The 17744-nt window shown below is 46.9% G+C and overlaps 1 protein-coding gene across 7 annotated transcripts in view; it reads right to left on the bottom strand.

Moving 5' to 3' along the window:
- The window catches only part of PTP4A3 (protein tyrosine phosphatase 4A3), a 172197-nt gene that overhangs the window by 109669 nt on the left and 44784 nt on the right, over positions 1-17744 (bottom strand). For 5 of the 7 annotated variants that reach the window (XM_073329999.2, XM_073329998.2, XM_073329997.2 and 2 more), the window contains one exon: positions 10998-11121. The exons of 1 other annotated variant lie outside the window; for it this stretch is intronic. The gene's annotated coding sequence lies outside the window, so the exon portion shown is untranslated. Of the gene's footprint in view, positions 1-343; positions 458-10997; positions 11122-17744 lie in introns of all 7 variants that reach the window. One more of the 7 variants, XM_073330003.2, reaches the window with a different exon arrangement.

Raw genomic sequence — 17744 nt, 5'->3', positions numbered from 1 at the left:
AAAAATCCATTATTTTTCAACAAGCTGGGGGGAGGAAGGGAGATTATTTACCCTCTGGCTTCAGCTTTTGGGGAGCACTTGGGTCCCGCTGTCAAGCTTTTTTTCTTAAAACATGCAGGTGAGAAGCTTACTTTTTTGGTAAAGGAAAGCTAAGGATCTCACCTAGTCACCTCCCTCCAGGAGCTGGGGCTTTAAACCCACATTAAAACTCATGAGAGTTAGGGGCACTGAGCTTCCAATGAAGTTGCACAGAGCTACCGAGAGACCTTTTTAAGGTAAGCATGGTAGGTATAATCACCTTTATTAGAAAAAAGCAGGCTTCAACCTGAACAATGAGACTTACCAGTTAGTCCGTTGCAGATTGTGAGAATGTGGTACCAGAGACGTCTCCGCTACCTGTCACTGTCCACGTCCCTGCCCCCACTGCGGATATTAATGGTATGCTCTTGCATTGTTTCTGGCAACACAGGAAGTAAATTGCTACACACATGTATCTACAATTACACAACAAAGCGCGGTCTCTGTTTACAGCACACAGCACACATTGAAATGTGCTCTCACCACATTCAGAAATTTATATCTGCACCTATCACCAAGGAACTTAGTTGCCTTGCATCAGTAAAATCATTCAAATCAAATACCCACTTCCTATTATGAAGTTCAAACAAAACCCTGGGTCAACAGACAGGTCTTCTGTCTTGAGGTCTGTTGAACTCTAGGTTTGACAAGCCCCTGGAGAGAGCAGGTCACCAACACACAAGAACCAACAGGGGGTGTGACCCAACTGGGATTAGCACTCAGGGTCTCCTGTGCTGCAAACACAGCACTTAAATTTAAGGAAAAAAATCTCTGTTAGTGCCTGTAGAATTGTGATGGACAGTAATGCTGTAGCCTTAAGAAAAGGAGGACTTGTGGCACCTTAGAAACTAACCAATTTATTTGAGCATGAGCTTTCGTGAGCTACAGCTAGCTCACGAAAGCTCATGCTCAAATAAATTGGTGAGTCTCTAAGATGCCACAAGTCCTCCTTTTCTTTTTGCGAATACAGACTAACACGGCTGTTACTCTGAAACCTGTCGATGTAGCCTTAAGCAGGCCAGCCCCTAGAGCACTGGTCCTCAACTTATTTACCATTGTGGGCCACATATGCTGCTCTCTATGTGTTATGGGGGCTGCAGCCACACAATGTATATACTACCTGTATGGCCCAGAAAATGTCACATGGGCCGCAGCTGTGTGCTGATTGGGCCACAAGTAGCCCGCGGGGGCCACGGATTGAGAACCACTGCACTAGAGGGAGATATAACCACACACGCAAGTGCAACTACGAGCCAGCAGATGGCAATATATCACACACCTGCACACATTTCCCCCCAGCCTGGCCAACACGTCCCATAGGCTGCCATTTGTTTATAGATTCATAGATATTTAGGTCAGAAGGGACCATTATGATCATCTAGTCTGACCTCCTGCACAACACAGGCCACAGAATTTCACCCACCACTCCTACAAAAAAAAAAACAACAAACCTCACACCTATATCTGTGCTATTGAAGTCCTCAAATCGTAGTTTAAAGACTTCAAGGAGCAGAGAATCCTCCAGCAAGTGACCCGTGCCCCATGCTACAGAGGAAGGCGAAAAACCTCCAGGGCCTTCCAATCTGCCCTGGAGGAAAATTCCTTCTCGACCCCAAATATGGCGATCAGCTAAACCCTGAGCATATGGGCAAGATTCATCAGCCAGATACTACAGAAAATTCTTTGCCTTGGAAGTGCCTCATCCAACACTGGCTTTTCTTTAGATACCATGGAGATGAGCACCAAACACCTCGAAAACCAATGAATGTATCCTCACAGGGATAAAGAAATATCACCCCTGTTTTACAGACGGGGACTGCAGCACAGATATTGAGTGCCTTGGCCAAGGCCACACAGGGAGTCTGTAGCAGAGCCAGAGACTGAACCGAGGTCTCTCAAATCCCAGTACAGTGACTTAACACAAAGTCATCCTGCTCTTGCTCAGCTTCCAAGTTCACCCCACTCCCCAGCCTGCCCCAAGAGAGAAACACCAGCTGCTCAACACAACCATTGCTGGCCGCTTTCTTGTAGACTCTACTGAAGTGTGAATGACCACACACGAATTTAACTAGCCTTAAAGCTGGGCGCCTACTTGCTTTCAAGCTCTCCCCCTGTCACCACCACACTTTCCCTTTTGCATTTCCAGCCTCTGCCCTACATGTCTTAGCAACACCCCATCTGCACTTGGATTCCCTGGCCAGCTCCTCTCTCCTGCCTCCACATGACCTGCCAGGGGGCAGAGCCTGATGCAGGGGGGCTGCTGATGGAGCCACGAAAGGACCGGAGCAGCCTGTGCAGGTACTCATGCCCCTTCTCGGTGGCACCGTCAGAGGAGCAGAGCCTCAGAGGGGGCTGCTGCTGCAGTTAGAGGGGGAGGCAGGCAGTCGGGCAGGAGTGGCGGAGGACTCCTGCATAGCGGATCCCTATGGGGGTCATTTCCTTGTTGCTTGCAAACGGAGCAGAGGAGCTGTGGGAATAGCACTGGCCATATCGCCCCTATAGGCATGAGGCCAGCAGTGCCCCTCCACCCTACCTCTGCTGCTGGCTCAAGCCTCTCTCCCTACCCAGCTGGGCGTTACCATGCTAAGCCTTGCAGGGCAGACGAGATCGGGCTTCTGATCCTGGGAAAGCCATTTGCTCTCAAGTAGCCAAATGCGGCCCCTTCAGGGGCAATTCAGGGAGACTTGGTTTGAATTGTAGAACAAACTCTGGGAGCAAACAAACAGCTGTGCAGGTGGCAACCTAAAGAGGGCTGCTGCCACCAGCAGAGGGCAATGAGGAAAGCAGACAGCCAGTTCCCAGGGGAAGTAAGCTCACTGTATAGAAAAGGGCAGAGACAACCCGTACCCGCTGGCAGCGGGGCCGAGTGAGAGCAGCAGCTTCAGCAAATGTGACTGAAAACGCTCAGGCCGCGTGAGCATGCTCAGTACAAGTCAAGCAGCAACTCTGAGGGAGCATGTGACCCCGTTCCCCTGCTCCCGGCCTCTTTTCTTAAAGCGTTTATTGTTTGTGTTACTGTAGCGCTTAGGAGCCCTAGTCATGGACCAGGACCCCCTGTGCTAGGGGCTGTACAAGCACAGAACAAAAAGACAGTCCCTGTCCTAAGGGGCGTACAATCGGAGCGTAAGACCGGAGACGACAGATGGATCCAGGCAGATGGTGGAGTACTTGTCATCATTACAGCTATCACATAGGGGGATATTCCCCACAGCAGCTGTCTTTTCAAAAATACCCGCCCCCGAAGTGTATGGGACACCAAAGTGGAGTGACAAGAAACTTTACATTGCACCCTCAGACCCTGTTCTGAGCAGGCCGTCCTCGGAGAGCCACCTACATTCCCGAAACAGCAAAGTCTGAATTCCTCAGGCAGCGCTACAGGCTTGCCAAGTGTTTAACAGTGTCAGAGTGCTTCTCTCATCTGGGGAAACCTCATGTCAGACAGAACAGATGCTTGTGAAACTCTTTTTTCCTCCCCCAAAAAGGGAGCTCACGACCAAGCACCAGGGAGCAACACCACACTACATTCGGGGATAAGTGAACTATGAGAAGGTTATACCGGAAACAGCATCACAGAACAAACGCCCAGAGGGCCACTTTGCCACAGTGGGGAGGTGCAGGAGGAGTGATGTAGCTGATGTGAGCAGTCGCAGGGCCCTGGCATGAAAAGAGCAAGACATCTGCGAGCAAAACTCCCCTGCAAGGGCCAACCCCATTTAGCATTCCACACATCCGGCTCAGCAGCCATTACCTTTCACCTGCCATGAGGACAGGCTTCTTTACCTTCCCCCAAAAGAGGCCAGGACAGCAGTGGGAGTTGGACCACATTCTGCTTACAGCTTTGACCTCTCATTCTTCGAGGGAAATTGCCCCCCAACCCCACCCCACCCCAAAAAAGTGGTGAATTCCTCTCATTTTGTGAGGGATGGTCTTCACAAGTGGTTTGATGCGGTGGGCCGGGGGGGCGGGGCGGGGAGGGGGGGGAGAGAAGGCCAATACTGTTCCAAACGCTATCCCCTGCCCAAGTTCTGCCCACTCATGCCAAAATTAGGAGCTCGTCAGAACACTTCTTAATAGGAGAGTCCCTCTTTTTTGCATACCGTGCCCCAGAATGAAATAGTTAGTAAAGCTGACATTGAAAGAGACCTTAGGATTTAGAGTCAACCTCCTATGGCAATGAAGAGGGGACAACCCAGGCCTGGCAGCTATTGTTACAGGCTGTTTGGAGACTCAAGCAGACCTTGTTGCATTGGTTTGCACAGGATTTTGTCAGTCCTCTTCACAACCACAAATGGCTTAAAGGCTCAATACTGGCTTAAAAATTAAGGTTTAGATACTGGAGATTCCAGCTTGCCAAGCCACTCCAACTCAACCCCCAGTCTCTCTCACTCTCCACGGCTGTCCTTTTATTTCCCTTTCCAGCTATCTTTAGATGACAAAACTGTCTGAGCAGGAAAGCACATCAAAGGTGATGTATACACTGGGGTAAGTTACAGGCTGAAGGGCAGGATGGCAGCAGGACAGTGACCAGAACAGAGGTGTGATGTGGTGCAACATATAGTAATTCCCTATACAGCCTCTTTGCATATACTTCTGCCCTCCTATTGGTTGTTTTTCCTGCTGACATCCTGCCCTTCTGCCTCCTTTTCACGGTGCTAGCATTCTACATGACGACTGTACATTGCATTCGCTTGCCTTCGTATCTGCATGTAAAAACCACAACATTCACCTAACAGGCAATACAAACACTAAATGCGCACACACACGCCCCCTTAAATGATAATTAAGGTTGCAAAACCAAGCATGTAGAAGTTAGGAAATGCCAGAATTAAGGTTGCTTGGCTCTTCTCGTCTGTGGGCCCAGCAGGAGGGGCATTCACAGCAAAAAAAGAGAATTCTGGGGTTTGGTCCTACACTCAGGCTGGAGCAGCCAGAAACCACAACTGCAAAGAAAGTCCTGCTCAACCCAAGACTGGAGCATGCTCACTGCAGATGGAATCTTCAGGGAATTTAGCTGCAAAGCTCCAGCAAGTCTCTTCGTGCGGTTTTTCAAAGGCTTAGGAAACTTGGCCAGATTTGCGCAGATTTTCATGGGGATGACAAAAGGTCCATCCCTGGACACAGGGATCACCCCCCGCCAAATTTCAAGTCCCTGAGCCAAACCATGGGGGCACTAGAGCTTCTAAAAAAAGAAATCTGGTGACCTCTCTTTTTTTAAAACATCGCAAAACGTAATTTTTCCTTAGCCTCATTCTCTGAAATGGCTGAACTGGTTTGCCCCGGGGGGGGAGGGGCGGGTGGAAATCAGCGTGAGGCAGACACCTGGCATGAAAAGTTTCAGCCCAAACAGTTAAAGTTTGGCCAAGTTATAAGCAACTGAAAACAGAGTGGCCGAACAACCTTAACAGATGGCGGTATTCTCTCTGCCTACATTATATACTGTAAGGATTGAATATGCTATCGTGCTGGAAAGGGTTAATTATTTTCAGTAAGCAGAGCTTCCAGTTCACATCTGCACACGTCAATAATTCCTTTTAAAATAGCTTAAGAAACCTACTCTTTTTTTTTTTTTTAAATACACACACATACATATGCGCAAAGCAAGGGTTATGAACCAATGCAAGACTTTCTCAGACTGTAGCCAAGCATCTGAAGAGCTCTGGAAAGGAGCCCTAAACCACAGAGTTTCCTATCTCCAACATATCTGAAATCCCATCAGATCCAAGAAGCCACTTTTTGACCCTGGACAAAAAGGGGTAGGGGGGCAGGGGGAAGGGGAGGAAGCCCAGTGAAAACAGGAGACCTTCTTAAAAATCACTGAATGGAAAGGGAACTACCCTGGGTGTTCCGAATCTGCCAGCGACTGAGGTCATGTGGATGGTTTAAGATTTAAGTCCCCCTAAGGGACTCATTTCAACATTCCTATCTTTCCTGAGAATGCCCCTTCTTTTAGGGTTAGAGCTCCCCTCCCCCTTCCCTATAAGAGCTGTTTTACTGATGTGATTTAATTGCTTGCTTTGAAATTCAAATTCTCAGCAGAGTCCAGGGTGGTCTCTCCATGTCAGCTCCCATTACAATTTATGTGGACATATGTGCATCTGAAATGGCACACAGCATTCCAGTCTCTGGGGTAGGACAGAGTCTCCCCTCTACCTGACAATGTCTGCACCCAAACGAGACACTTAAAACTCTCTTAAAAAAAAACGTTTAATTCATATGGGATCTTCAGGAATGGATTAATGGAGAATATTCCTCCCAGCCAACAAGAGCCTGTCATGCTGCCAATGTGATTTAGAAGGGAAAACAAAAAACAGCTGAAGATTTTATTTATTTATTAACCTTGAGCGATTTCCTTTAACCCTCTGCAGAAATGCAGAGGACATAAGAACGGCCATAGAGGGTCAGACCAATGGTCCATTTAGACCAGTAGCCTCTGATGTGGTCAGCCACACTATCAGAGGCTCGTTCACCTGCACATCTACCAATGTGATATGTGCCATCATGTGCCAGCAATGCCCCTCTGCCATGTACATTGGCCAAACTGGACAGTCTCTACGTAAAAGAATTAATGGACACAAATCAGACGTCAAGAATTATAACATTCAAAAACCAGTCGGAGAACACTTCAATCTCCCTGGTCACTCGATTACAGACCTAAAAGTCGCAATATTACAACAAAAAAACTTCAAAAACAGACTCCAACAAGAGACTGCTGAATTGGAATTAATTTGCAAACTGGACACCATTAAATTAGGCTTGAATAAAGACTGGGAGTGGATGGGTCATTACACAAAGTAAAACTATTTCCCCTTACTTATTCCCCCACCCCGTTATTCACACCTTCTTGTCAACAGGCCATCCTGATTATCACTACAAAAGGTTTTTTTCTCCTGCTGATAATAGCTCACCTTAATTGATCACTCTCGTTATAGTTGGTATGGCAACACACATTTTTTCATGTTCTCTGTGTGTGTGTGTGTGTATATATGTCTATATCTCTTCCTACTGTATTTTCCACTGCATGCATCCGATGAAGTGGGTTTTAGCCCACGAAAGCTTATGCTCAAATAAATTTGTTAGTCTCTAAGGTGCCACAAGTACTCCTTTTCTTTTTGCTGATACAGACTAACACAGCTAATACTCTGAAACCAGATCATGGGGTTGCATCCCTGACCATCTTGGCCAATAGCCATTAATAGACTTATCCTCCTCAAACTTATCTAATTCTTTTTTGAACTCAGTTATACTTTTGGAATTCGCAATATCCCCAGCAATGAGTTCTACAGGTTGCCTACGCACTGTGTGAAGAAGTACTTCCTTTTGTTTTAAGCCTGCTGCCTATTAATTCAATTGGGTGACCCGCAGTTCTTGTGTTTCTTGAAGAGGTACATAACACTTCCCTGTTCACTTTCTGCACACCAGTCATGATTTTATAGATCTCTATCATATCCCCCTTCAGCCATCTCTTTTCTAAGATGCACAGTTCCAGTCTCTCTCATCTCTCTTTGTATGGAAGCTCTTTCATATCCCTAATCATTTTTGTTGCCCTTCTCTGTACCTTTTCCAATCCTAATATATCAGTTTTGAGATGGGATGACCAGAACTGCATTCATTATTCAAGGTGTGGGGTACCATGGATTTATATAGTGGCATTATGATATTTTCTCTCTTATTATCTATTCCTTTCCTAATGGTTCCTAAAATGATTAGCTATTTTGACTGAACCTGCACACTGAGCGGATGTTTTCAGAGAACCATTCATGACTTCTAGATCTCTTTCTTGAGTGGTAACAGCTCATTTAGACACAACCATTTTGGAAAACATAATCCTAACTATACATACAATATGCATTACTTTACATTTATCAACACAGAATTTCATCTGCCATTTTGTTGCCCAGTCACCCAGTTTAATGAAATCCCTTTGCAACTCTTCATAGTCAGATTTGGATTTAACTATCTTGAGTAATTTTGTATTGTCCTTTTTCCAACTCATTTATGAATATGTTGAACAGAACTGGTCCCAGTACAGATGCGTGGGGGGCACACCATTTACCTCTCTTCCTAAAACTGACCATTTATTTCTATCCTTTGTTTCCTATCTTTTAATCAGTTACCGATCCATTAGAGGACCCTCCCTCTTTATCCCATGACTGCTTAGTCTGCTTAAGCGCTTCTGGTGAGGGACCTTGTCAAAGGCTTTCTGAAAGCCCAAGTACACTGTATCCACCCTTATCCAGATGCCTGTTGACTCACTCAAAGAATTCGGATAGATTGAGGCATGTATTTCCCTTAACAGCTGTGCTGACCCATCCCAAACACATCATGCTTATCTATGTGTCTGATAATTCTGTTCTTTACTACAGTTTCAACCAATTTGCCTGGTACTGAAGCTGGGCTTACTTGGCAGAATCACCTCTGAAGCCTTTTTAAAAAAAAATCTGGTGTCATAATAGTTACCCGCCAGTCATCTGGTAGAGGCTGATTTAAGTGATAGCTTACATACCAGATTTTCAAGAAGAGCTCAGGACCCCAGCACTCCCAGCTGGATGCTCAATGTGGCTGAGAGCCTAGCCATTTCATTTAGGTGTCTAAATGGGAGCGGTGTTCTTTCCAAAAATCTGGCCTTATACTCACTAATGCAGGCTGAGTTTGGAAAGAGCAAGGCTCTCAAAGGTAGCAGTCTGGGTCTAGAGCGGTTTAGGGTGGCAATTTATGACATCGGAGCTTTGTCATAATGAAGTGGCTAAAACATATGTGCTCCACCAGCCACTGCTAGATAGGACCAGAAATGCTCAAGTGGGCATGATAACCTGAGCGCTCCTTTTAGGGATGGGATCACATGAGCCTTAGACGATAACCCTGTTTGGGCAGGTCTTCATTGCACAGTTAGCCTGGGTGGTTGGCACTCGGGTTGAAGCCTAGCGCGAGTGTGAGCAGCACTACCCAAGTTACTGCTCCCTGTCGGGTGGTGCACTCCCTGGGTTCGTCACTACGGCTTCTGGGGGCATACCCCATGGTTCTTTGCGCTGCACTAACCGGAGCTTCTCTAAGACCCAGGGAATTGTGGGAGAACTCATCTCTCTTTCTGGGTGCATGGGGCAATTGTGGGACAGCACTGGTGCCCTAGCAGCAGTGGAGTGATTTAGCCTGCGTCCCCACTGCAAAGCAGACGGGTTACCGCCCTGAATGACAGCAGAACCTGGGCTCTCACCCACCTCCCCAGCCAGGCCAGCTAGCCTGGGTTAAAAGCGCCAAACTCAGGTGAGAGGGTTGTGTGTGTGGATGGGAGAGGGGATTAGGGCAACACCTGGGCTAACTGCAATGAAGAAATACCCTTTATGCCTTCATCAGCACCTTGAGCAGAGGAGCAGGGTGATGGAAGTCAGGCTTTACTCCGGTAAAATGCAAGCTAGAAGGGCGTCACGTTTTCATCGGCGAGAGTAATTAACCTTGGTGAATTGTTCCAGTGGGTCGTGGTAGATTCTCCATCACTGACAATTTTTAAATTAAGCCTGGACGTTTTAAAAATATGTGATCTAGGAATTATTGGGGGGAAGCTTTCTGGCCTGTGTTACACAGGAGGTGATCTCACAATCATAGAATATCAGGGTTGGAAGGGACCTCAGGAGGTCATCTAGTCCCACCCCCTGCTCAAGGCAGGACCAATCCCCAATTAAATCATCCCAGCCAGGGCTTTGTCAAGCCTGACCTTAAAAACTTCTAAGGAAGGAGATTCCACCACCTCCCCAAGTAACGCATTCCAGTGTTTCACCACCCTCTTAGTGAAAAAGTTTTTCCTAATATCCAACCTAAACCTCCCCTACTGCAACTTGAGACCATTACTCCTCGTTCTGTCATCTGCTACCACTGAGAATAGTCTAGATCTATCCTCTTTGGAACCCCCTTTCAGGTAGTTGAAAGCAGCCATCAAATCCCCCCCTCATTCTTCTCTTCCGCATACTAAACAATCCCAGTTCCCTCAGCCTCTCCTCATAAGTCATGTGTTCCAGTCCCCTAATCATTTTTGTTGCCCTCCGCTGGACACGTTCTAACTTTTCCACATCCTTCTTGTAGTGTGAGGCCTCATCAATGTCGAATAGAGGGGAACGATCACGTCCCTCGACAATGGTCCCTTCTGGCCTGGAAATCTATGAATCAAGTTATTACGTGAGGAACCTAATGTTGCTCTGTTCCTTTGGGAAAGACTATTATGTGTCAATGAACACAGTGGCAGTCACCAAACCACCTGAAACACATCCAAGGGAGACTGTTAAAGTTACCAAGGATTTGTCTGTGCAAGAACTGTACTGTTTTAACTCTACTAGTATATAGTTAAAGCACCTCAATGCCCTAGCATGGACTCTGTCATATTGGTATGTATACCAGTAGTATAACTGGTCCCATTTGGGAAGGTGAATAAAACTGCACGAGTATACGGTACCTTTATATTGGTACAACTGCCTGCATTCTAAGCATTGTACCAGCCTAACTATTTTGGAAGGGGAAAAAAAAAATCACACCCCTAATTATATCAGTACAAGAAGTGTGTTTTGACCAGACCTTAGAGTAACAGAAAGGTTACCTGTGGCAGTGGGAGGGTGTTATTTTTGTTAACTAACTAAACATAAGTTGCCCAGCAGTATTTACAACTCAAATATTGAGGAACCACACTAGTGCCTGAGAACCTAAAGGTGAAATCACCAAGAAGGAGATGGTCTTCCTATAGACCTAGTCCAATCTGAGAGAATTGCAGGAAGTTAACAGTATAACTAGGGAACAATGAACTAGATCGAAGTGTTTCATAGTTATTAAAAACAAAGAAGGTCACAGTACAAATAAGGATATTCTTTAACCTGAAAATCCCCTTTTAAACAATCTTTCCATGTAAGGGAAAAGCAACAAGGAGAGCCACGCCCTACCTAATTCAATATGAATGTCCTCGTAAACCCAGACAGATCCACTGGCTGTTCTCAGCAATTTCATCTCCATTTAATGGCTTCTATTCTGGACCAGTTCTTCTCAGGCACTACCCACGATTCATATCTGCAAAGAGTAGAAAACAGATCTCTCATTTACAGAGGTCCCAGATTACGCTATAAACATTGCAACCAACAGAAGCAGAGTAGTAAACATATCTTTTACTCATGAAAAACCTCATCAGAAAGTTTTGCGGGTTTTTTTTTAAACGTTAAGCATGGAAATTCCTACTTCCAGGGACACCACCTTCTTAGGAGAAAACTACTGTAAACATCTTTTAAAATCCACTGTTGTGGCAATTAACGCACAAGATCATTATCACTGGAAAAGATTAGAGAAACTGGGGATACCTTGACCAGACAACGTGTTAAAACTACAGTTTGCCTTGTCTTCACTAGGATTCAAACATGTTTTAAAAATACACTTTCTTCCTAGTGTACACGTGACCTACATGTACGCACAGGACCCAGCACAATAGAGACTGATCTCCACAGGGGCTTTTAGGTACTACTATAATATAAAGTCCCCTGCCTTCCCACTTCTCTGGCACTTCTAGCACAAACCAAGGAAATAATTGTTCCACCCCTGCTCCAGAGAGCTACTCTCCTTAGTATCCACCTATTAGAGCTATCACATCCCATCTGTATTCATTACCATATCTTCCTCATTTACTAGACATGCAGCAGAGCAGCGCTGAAGCTTTAGTTACATACACATTCAATTCCTTCGAGATTATCGCTGTAACTGGCAGAGTTAATGCAGCCGGCCAGGAAGCCCAAGAGCCCTCAGCGATACACCCCCTCCTCCTGCCACGGTGAACAGTTGAAATATTTGCCACCCAATCTTGCTTAAAGAGGGAGAACCCCACATGAGGCAGATGCAAATCACAGGGGGTTAAAATAAAGGAGAAAATCTCCCGTCTCTGCTCCATTCCCCTTACAGTTCAGTCTACTTTAACCACTGCTAGTCACAGTGCTTCAGCCATGATCCACCAAGCACTTAACCACGGGAGTGTCCTGGTGAATCTACCCAACATATGGCCCCAGGTACCAGAGTATCTCAGCACCGCACAATGCGTTTACCCACCAACGCCCCCACTGGGCAAGGAAATACGATTATACCCCCATTTCACAGCGGCACAGAAACGCCAAATAAAAGACCCGCTGGAGCCTGGGCACCAAGACCCAGCAAGGGGGAGCCCTCAGAACGCCTACCCTGTTATTTTTAACCCTACAGCCTGAGCCCTGTGAGTCAGGTCAGCTGACCGAGGCTGGGCTCAGACTCAGTGCTGCAGGTTTCTTTGCAGCATAGAGATACCCTTGCCCAAGCGAAACCTATGCCAGAGCAGGGAACTGAATCCAGGTTACCCGAGTCCCAGATTAGCACCCTAGCCACTGGGCAATCTTTTCCTCTTCTAATCAACAGGACTGCTTCCATGTTTTGTTGAATCGGGGCCTGTATGCATTGAGATGCCACAGTGATGGGCCACCTTATGCGAACAGAGCCCTTGTGGAGGGCAAGGGAATGAAGCGGATTTGGAGTTTACAGGCCAAACCCTTGGAGGTAGGCTCCAAAACACAAAATCAGACAGTGTAACAGAGGTGACATCCTGGTGGGTTTCTCAAACTGGCCCCTCATAGATGCCTTGTCCAGTTACTCCCTGAAAATTCTCCTCTAGCAGAGACACATGGCGAGACTGTTGCCATTTTGTACATGCCTGGAAGAAGGGGGGGTGTCAGAATTGAACATAAAAGGGAAAGGTGAGACTCCTGCCTGCCCTAACTGCAGTATTACTGGGAGACAGGAATCGAGCACCTCTTCCTCTCAGTTTCCAAGATAGAACTCATTTATTCGTAGGCCTTGTCTATACCAGAGACGTTGCACCAGTTTCTCTGAAGTGATTTTAAAACTGATGTAGTTAAACCAATGCAAACCCCTAATGCAGACAAAACTCAACCTGCATTAACTCTAGCTCTAAGTCAGGTCAGCAGGCATCGACACAACTCTTCCTCTATGGAAGTGGGGTGCCAAACGTATGGCTTTCAGGCCACATCTGGTCTGCCCGAAGCATCTGAGAGGCCTGCATGACATTTACATTGTACAAACTCTCAGCTTTCATTTAAAAAAGGAAAGGAGTACTTGTGGCACCTTAGAGACTAACCAATTTATTTGAGCATGAGCTTTCGTGAGCTACAGCTCACTTAGAATCATAGAATATCAGGGTTGGAAGGGACCCCAGAAGGTCATCTAGTCCAACCCCCTGCTCAAAGCAGGACCAATTCCCAGTTAAATCATCCCAGCCAGGGCTTTGTCAAGCCTGACCTTAAAAACCTCTAAGGAAGGAGATTCTACCACCTCCCTAGGTAACGCATTCCAGTGTTTCACCACCCTCTTAGTGAAAAAGTTTTTCCTAATATCCAATCTAAACCTCCCCCACTGCAACTTGAGACCATTACTCCTCGTTCTGTCATCTGCTACCATTGAGAACAGTCTAGAGCCATCCTCTTTGGAACCCCCTTTCAGGTAGTTGAAAGCAGCTATCAAATCCCCCCTCATTCTTCTCTTCTGCAGGCTAAACAATCCCAGCTCCCTCAGCCTCTCCTCATAACTCATGTGTTCCAGTCCCCTAATCATTTTTGTTGCCCTTCGCTGGACTCTCTCCAATTTATCCACATCCTTCTTGAAGTGTGGGGCCCAAAACTGGACACAGTACTCCAGATGAGGCCTCACCAATGTCGAATAGAGGGGAACGATCACGTCCCTCGATCTGCTCGCTATGCCCCTACTTATACATCCCAAAATGCCATTGGCCTTCTTGGCAACAAGGGCACACTGCTGACTCATATCCAGCTTCTCGTCCACTGTCACCCCTAGGTCCTTTTCTGCAGAACTGCTGCCTAGCCATTCGGTCCCTAGTCTGTAGCTGTGCATTCGGTTCTTCCGTCCTAAGTGCAGGACCCTGCACTTATCCTTATTGAACCTCATCAGATTCCTTTTGGCCCAATCTTCCAATTGGTCTAGGTCCTTCTGTATCCTATCCCTCCCCTCCAGCGTATCTACCACTCCTCCCAGTTTAGTATCATCCGCAAATTTGCTGAGAGTGCAATCCACACCATCCTCCAGATCATTTATGAAGATATTGAATAAAACCGGCCCCAGGACCGACCCTTGGGGCACTCCACTTGATACCGGCTGCCAACTAGACATGGAGCCATTGATCACTACCCGTTGAGCCCGACAATTTAGCCAGCTTTCTACCCACCTTATAGTGCATTCATCCAGCCCATACTTCCTTAACTTGCTGACAAGAATACTATGGGAGACCGTGTCAAAAGCTTTGCTAAAGTCAAGAAACAATACATCCACTGCTTTCCCTTCATCCACAGAACCAGTAATCTCATCATAAAAGGCGATTAGATTAGTCAGGCATGACCTTCCCTTGGTGAATCCATGCTGGCTGTTCCTGATCACTTTCCTCTCATGCAAGTGCTTCAGGATTGATTCTTTGAGGACCTGCTCCATGATTTTTCCAGGGACTGAGGTGAGGCTGACTGGCCTGTAGTTCCCAGGATCTTCCTTCTTCCCTTTTTTAAAGATTGGCACTACATTAGCCTTTTTCCAGTCATCCGGGACTTCCCCGGTTCGCCACGAGTTTTCAAAGATAATGGCCAGTGGCTCTGCAATCACAGCCGCCAATTCCTTCAGCACTCTCGGATGCAACTCGTCCGGCCCCATGGACTTGTGCACGTCCAGCTTTTCTAAATAGTCCCTAACCGCCTCTATCTCCACAGAGGGCTGGCCATCTCTTCCGCATTTTGTGATGCCCAGCGCAGCAGTCTGGGAGCTGACCTTGTTAGTGAAAACAGAGGCAAAAAAAGCATTGAGTACATTAGCTTTTTCCACATCCTCTGTCACTAGGTTGCCTCCCTCATTCAGTAAGGGGCCCACACTTTCCTTGGCTTTCTTCTTGTTGCCAACATACCTGAAGAAACCCTTCTTGTTACTCTTGACATCTCTGGCTAGCTGCAGCTCCAGGTGCGATTTGGCCCTCCTGATAACATTCCTACATGCCCGAGCAATATTTTTATACTCTTCCCTGGTCATATGTCCAACCTTCCACTTCTTGTAAGCTTCTTTTTTATGTTTAAGATCCGCTAGGATTTCACCATTAAGCCAAGTTGGTCGCCTGCCATATTTACTATTCTTTCGACTCATCGGGATGGTTTCGACTTCATCGGATGCATACCATGGAAACTGCAGTAGACATTATATACACACAGAGACCATGAAACAATACCCCCTCCCACCCCACTGTCCTGCTGGTAATAACTTATCTAAAGTGATCATCAAGTTGAGCCATTTCCAGCACAAATCCAGGTTTTCTCACCCTCCGCCCCCCCCCCACACAAACTCACTCTCCTGCTGGTAATAGCCCATCCAAAGTGACCACTCTCTTCACAATGTGTATGATAATCAAGGTGGGCCATTTCCTGCACAAATCCAGGTTTTCTCACCCTCTCACCCCCCTCCAAAAACCACACACACAAACTCACTCTCCTGCTGGTAATAGCTCATCCAAAGTGACCACTCTCCCTACAATGTGCATGGTAATTAAGGTGGGTCATTTCCAGCACAAATCTAGGCTCTCTCTTTTTCTTTAAAAAAGGGTTTCTAACTTTCATAGCTATGCAGAAAGCCTTCCAAAGTGAACACTGGGCACATGGATGCAGTATTGCCTTCCTGAGCCTACAGACAGAAGCAACAGCTTGGAGAGGCGGAACCACCTCAATCCCCAATGGAGCACATGGGAGCATCAATTTAAATGACCCTGCTGTCAACATTGACAATTGCACTGCCTATCATTTTGGTGGATGGAGAAAAGCCCAGGGGGTTGGGTAGTGGGAAAGTACACAGGGAAAGAAATGCAGTTGGAATAATAACGGAAGAGGGAGACAAAAGAAAAGATGGGCAAGTGTAACACTTTGGGGGTTACCCCAGGGGTGCAGGGTGAATCACTCCCACCTGTTTACAGCGCGAAGGAGCTTTGCTTATGTCCACTGCGGGAAAATCACCCAAAATTACCGTCTGCTGACAACAAAACTGCCCCACTCCAGACTCCGCAAGCCCTGTGCTTCCCTCTGCAGGCTAGCAATTTGCACACCCCAGCCCTTAGGCTCCCTAAGTATCTGGGGCAAAGCAGAGAATGTGGGGCAAAAATCTATGGAAATTACCCCCAGAGTTCTGCTCTGACCCAGGGCTCAGGTTCCTCCAACCAGCCTGTACAACCCACTTTATTATCCTCGGATGCCCACTCCCTCGACTTCTGGGCACCGCAATGCACACACATTCGCGGCCTCCATGGAAGCAGTGCCCCCACTTTGCTAGCTTCCACTCAGTGCAACACGCTCCTTAGCGCACAGAACTTGTCGTGTCTACAGTAAAACCAAACAGACCTGACAAAGCTTAAGATAAAGATTCAAATAGAAGCCAGGATGAGGATTGGAAACATACGGTTATAGATCAAAGACAAACACAAAATGCCATCGAGAGCCTGTACTAATTAAGGAGTTCCTTTCCTGCCTAATAAGGTATTTCTCACGCAGTGGTCAGTCCGTCCAGTGCCTGTCCAGCCAAAACAGCTGGGATCTACTTTTCACGATACACTCCCACTGGCAGCGTCACCTCCATAATGGAGCCTATCTTGCATCCTTGTTTCTCCTATTATACAGTTCCAGATATTTTGTCTCGTTTCATAACCAGAGCATTCCGGTAACTTCACTTGCCCATCATGGTCCCCCTATTCAAAATCCTTTTCTTGGGCTTGTTCACACTTTGGAAAGGCCCATGCCCACACCTTGTCTAGGCTGTCAACACTTGGCTGGGCTGGGCCGAAAGATGTCAACTGTTCTCAGTCTGGACCAAGTTAGCTCGGAGAACCACCCTGCCCCCGGTGACCAGTTTCACCCCCAGCAGGTTTGGAACGCGCCATTCTACATGTTACACAACTCTTCAAATATTTTCCGTATGTACATCTTGCAATAACCATGACAACCAGCGAGTTCTTCGTTTTTGGCAGATACCACATGAGCCCCCTCGGGGAAATACCATGAAAATGGCCATTGCAGGGGAAACGTGCCCAGCTGGGCATCTCTTGGCAAGTCCCTCGATATAGACTTGTAACCATGTACCCCTGTCTGTTGCCAACATGGGGCACTTGATTCACAGAAGGGAAGAAGGAAAAAAAGGGGGGGCATGCATGTTTACCCACCAAGTGATATTAAAGTAAAAAAACTTGAAGAACAGTAACTATAAACTTTACCTACCTACAAAAGCCAGATTCTACCCTGGCTCGTTGTGCAACCCTCCCATTGACATTGGGGGCATGTGGCGGTGGGGAGGGGCCTGAATTTCTGCCCCGGCCTACAGACCAAGGACTGGAAGTGGAATTTTGCCTTTTCTACTGAATGAGTGCAATGCCCTCCCTTGGTGGCACACTGAGGAAGGGCAGTCGTCAGTGTGTTGATGGAGCTTTGATGGTTGACCCAGAATCTGACAGCTCAACTTTGCAATCCCACCCAGCAGCTGTCAGACATGACAGGGACCAGGATTGTTGGCTTGGTGAGAGACATGTGAACCAACCAACTCTCATTTCCCCCATCCTCTGAACACAGACTGGTTGAGGCTCTAGC

The sequence above is a fragment of the Lepidochelys kempii genome, chromosome 2 (assembly GCF_965140285.1).
Source record: "Lepidochelys kempii isolate rLepKem1 chromosome 2, rLepKem1.hap1, whole genome shotgun sequence".
Lineage (NCBI taxonomy): Eukaryota > Metazoa > Chordata > Testudines > Cheloniidae > Lepidochelys > Lepidochelys kempii.
This window is presented reverse-complemented; position numbering and strand designations above follow the sequence as displayed.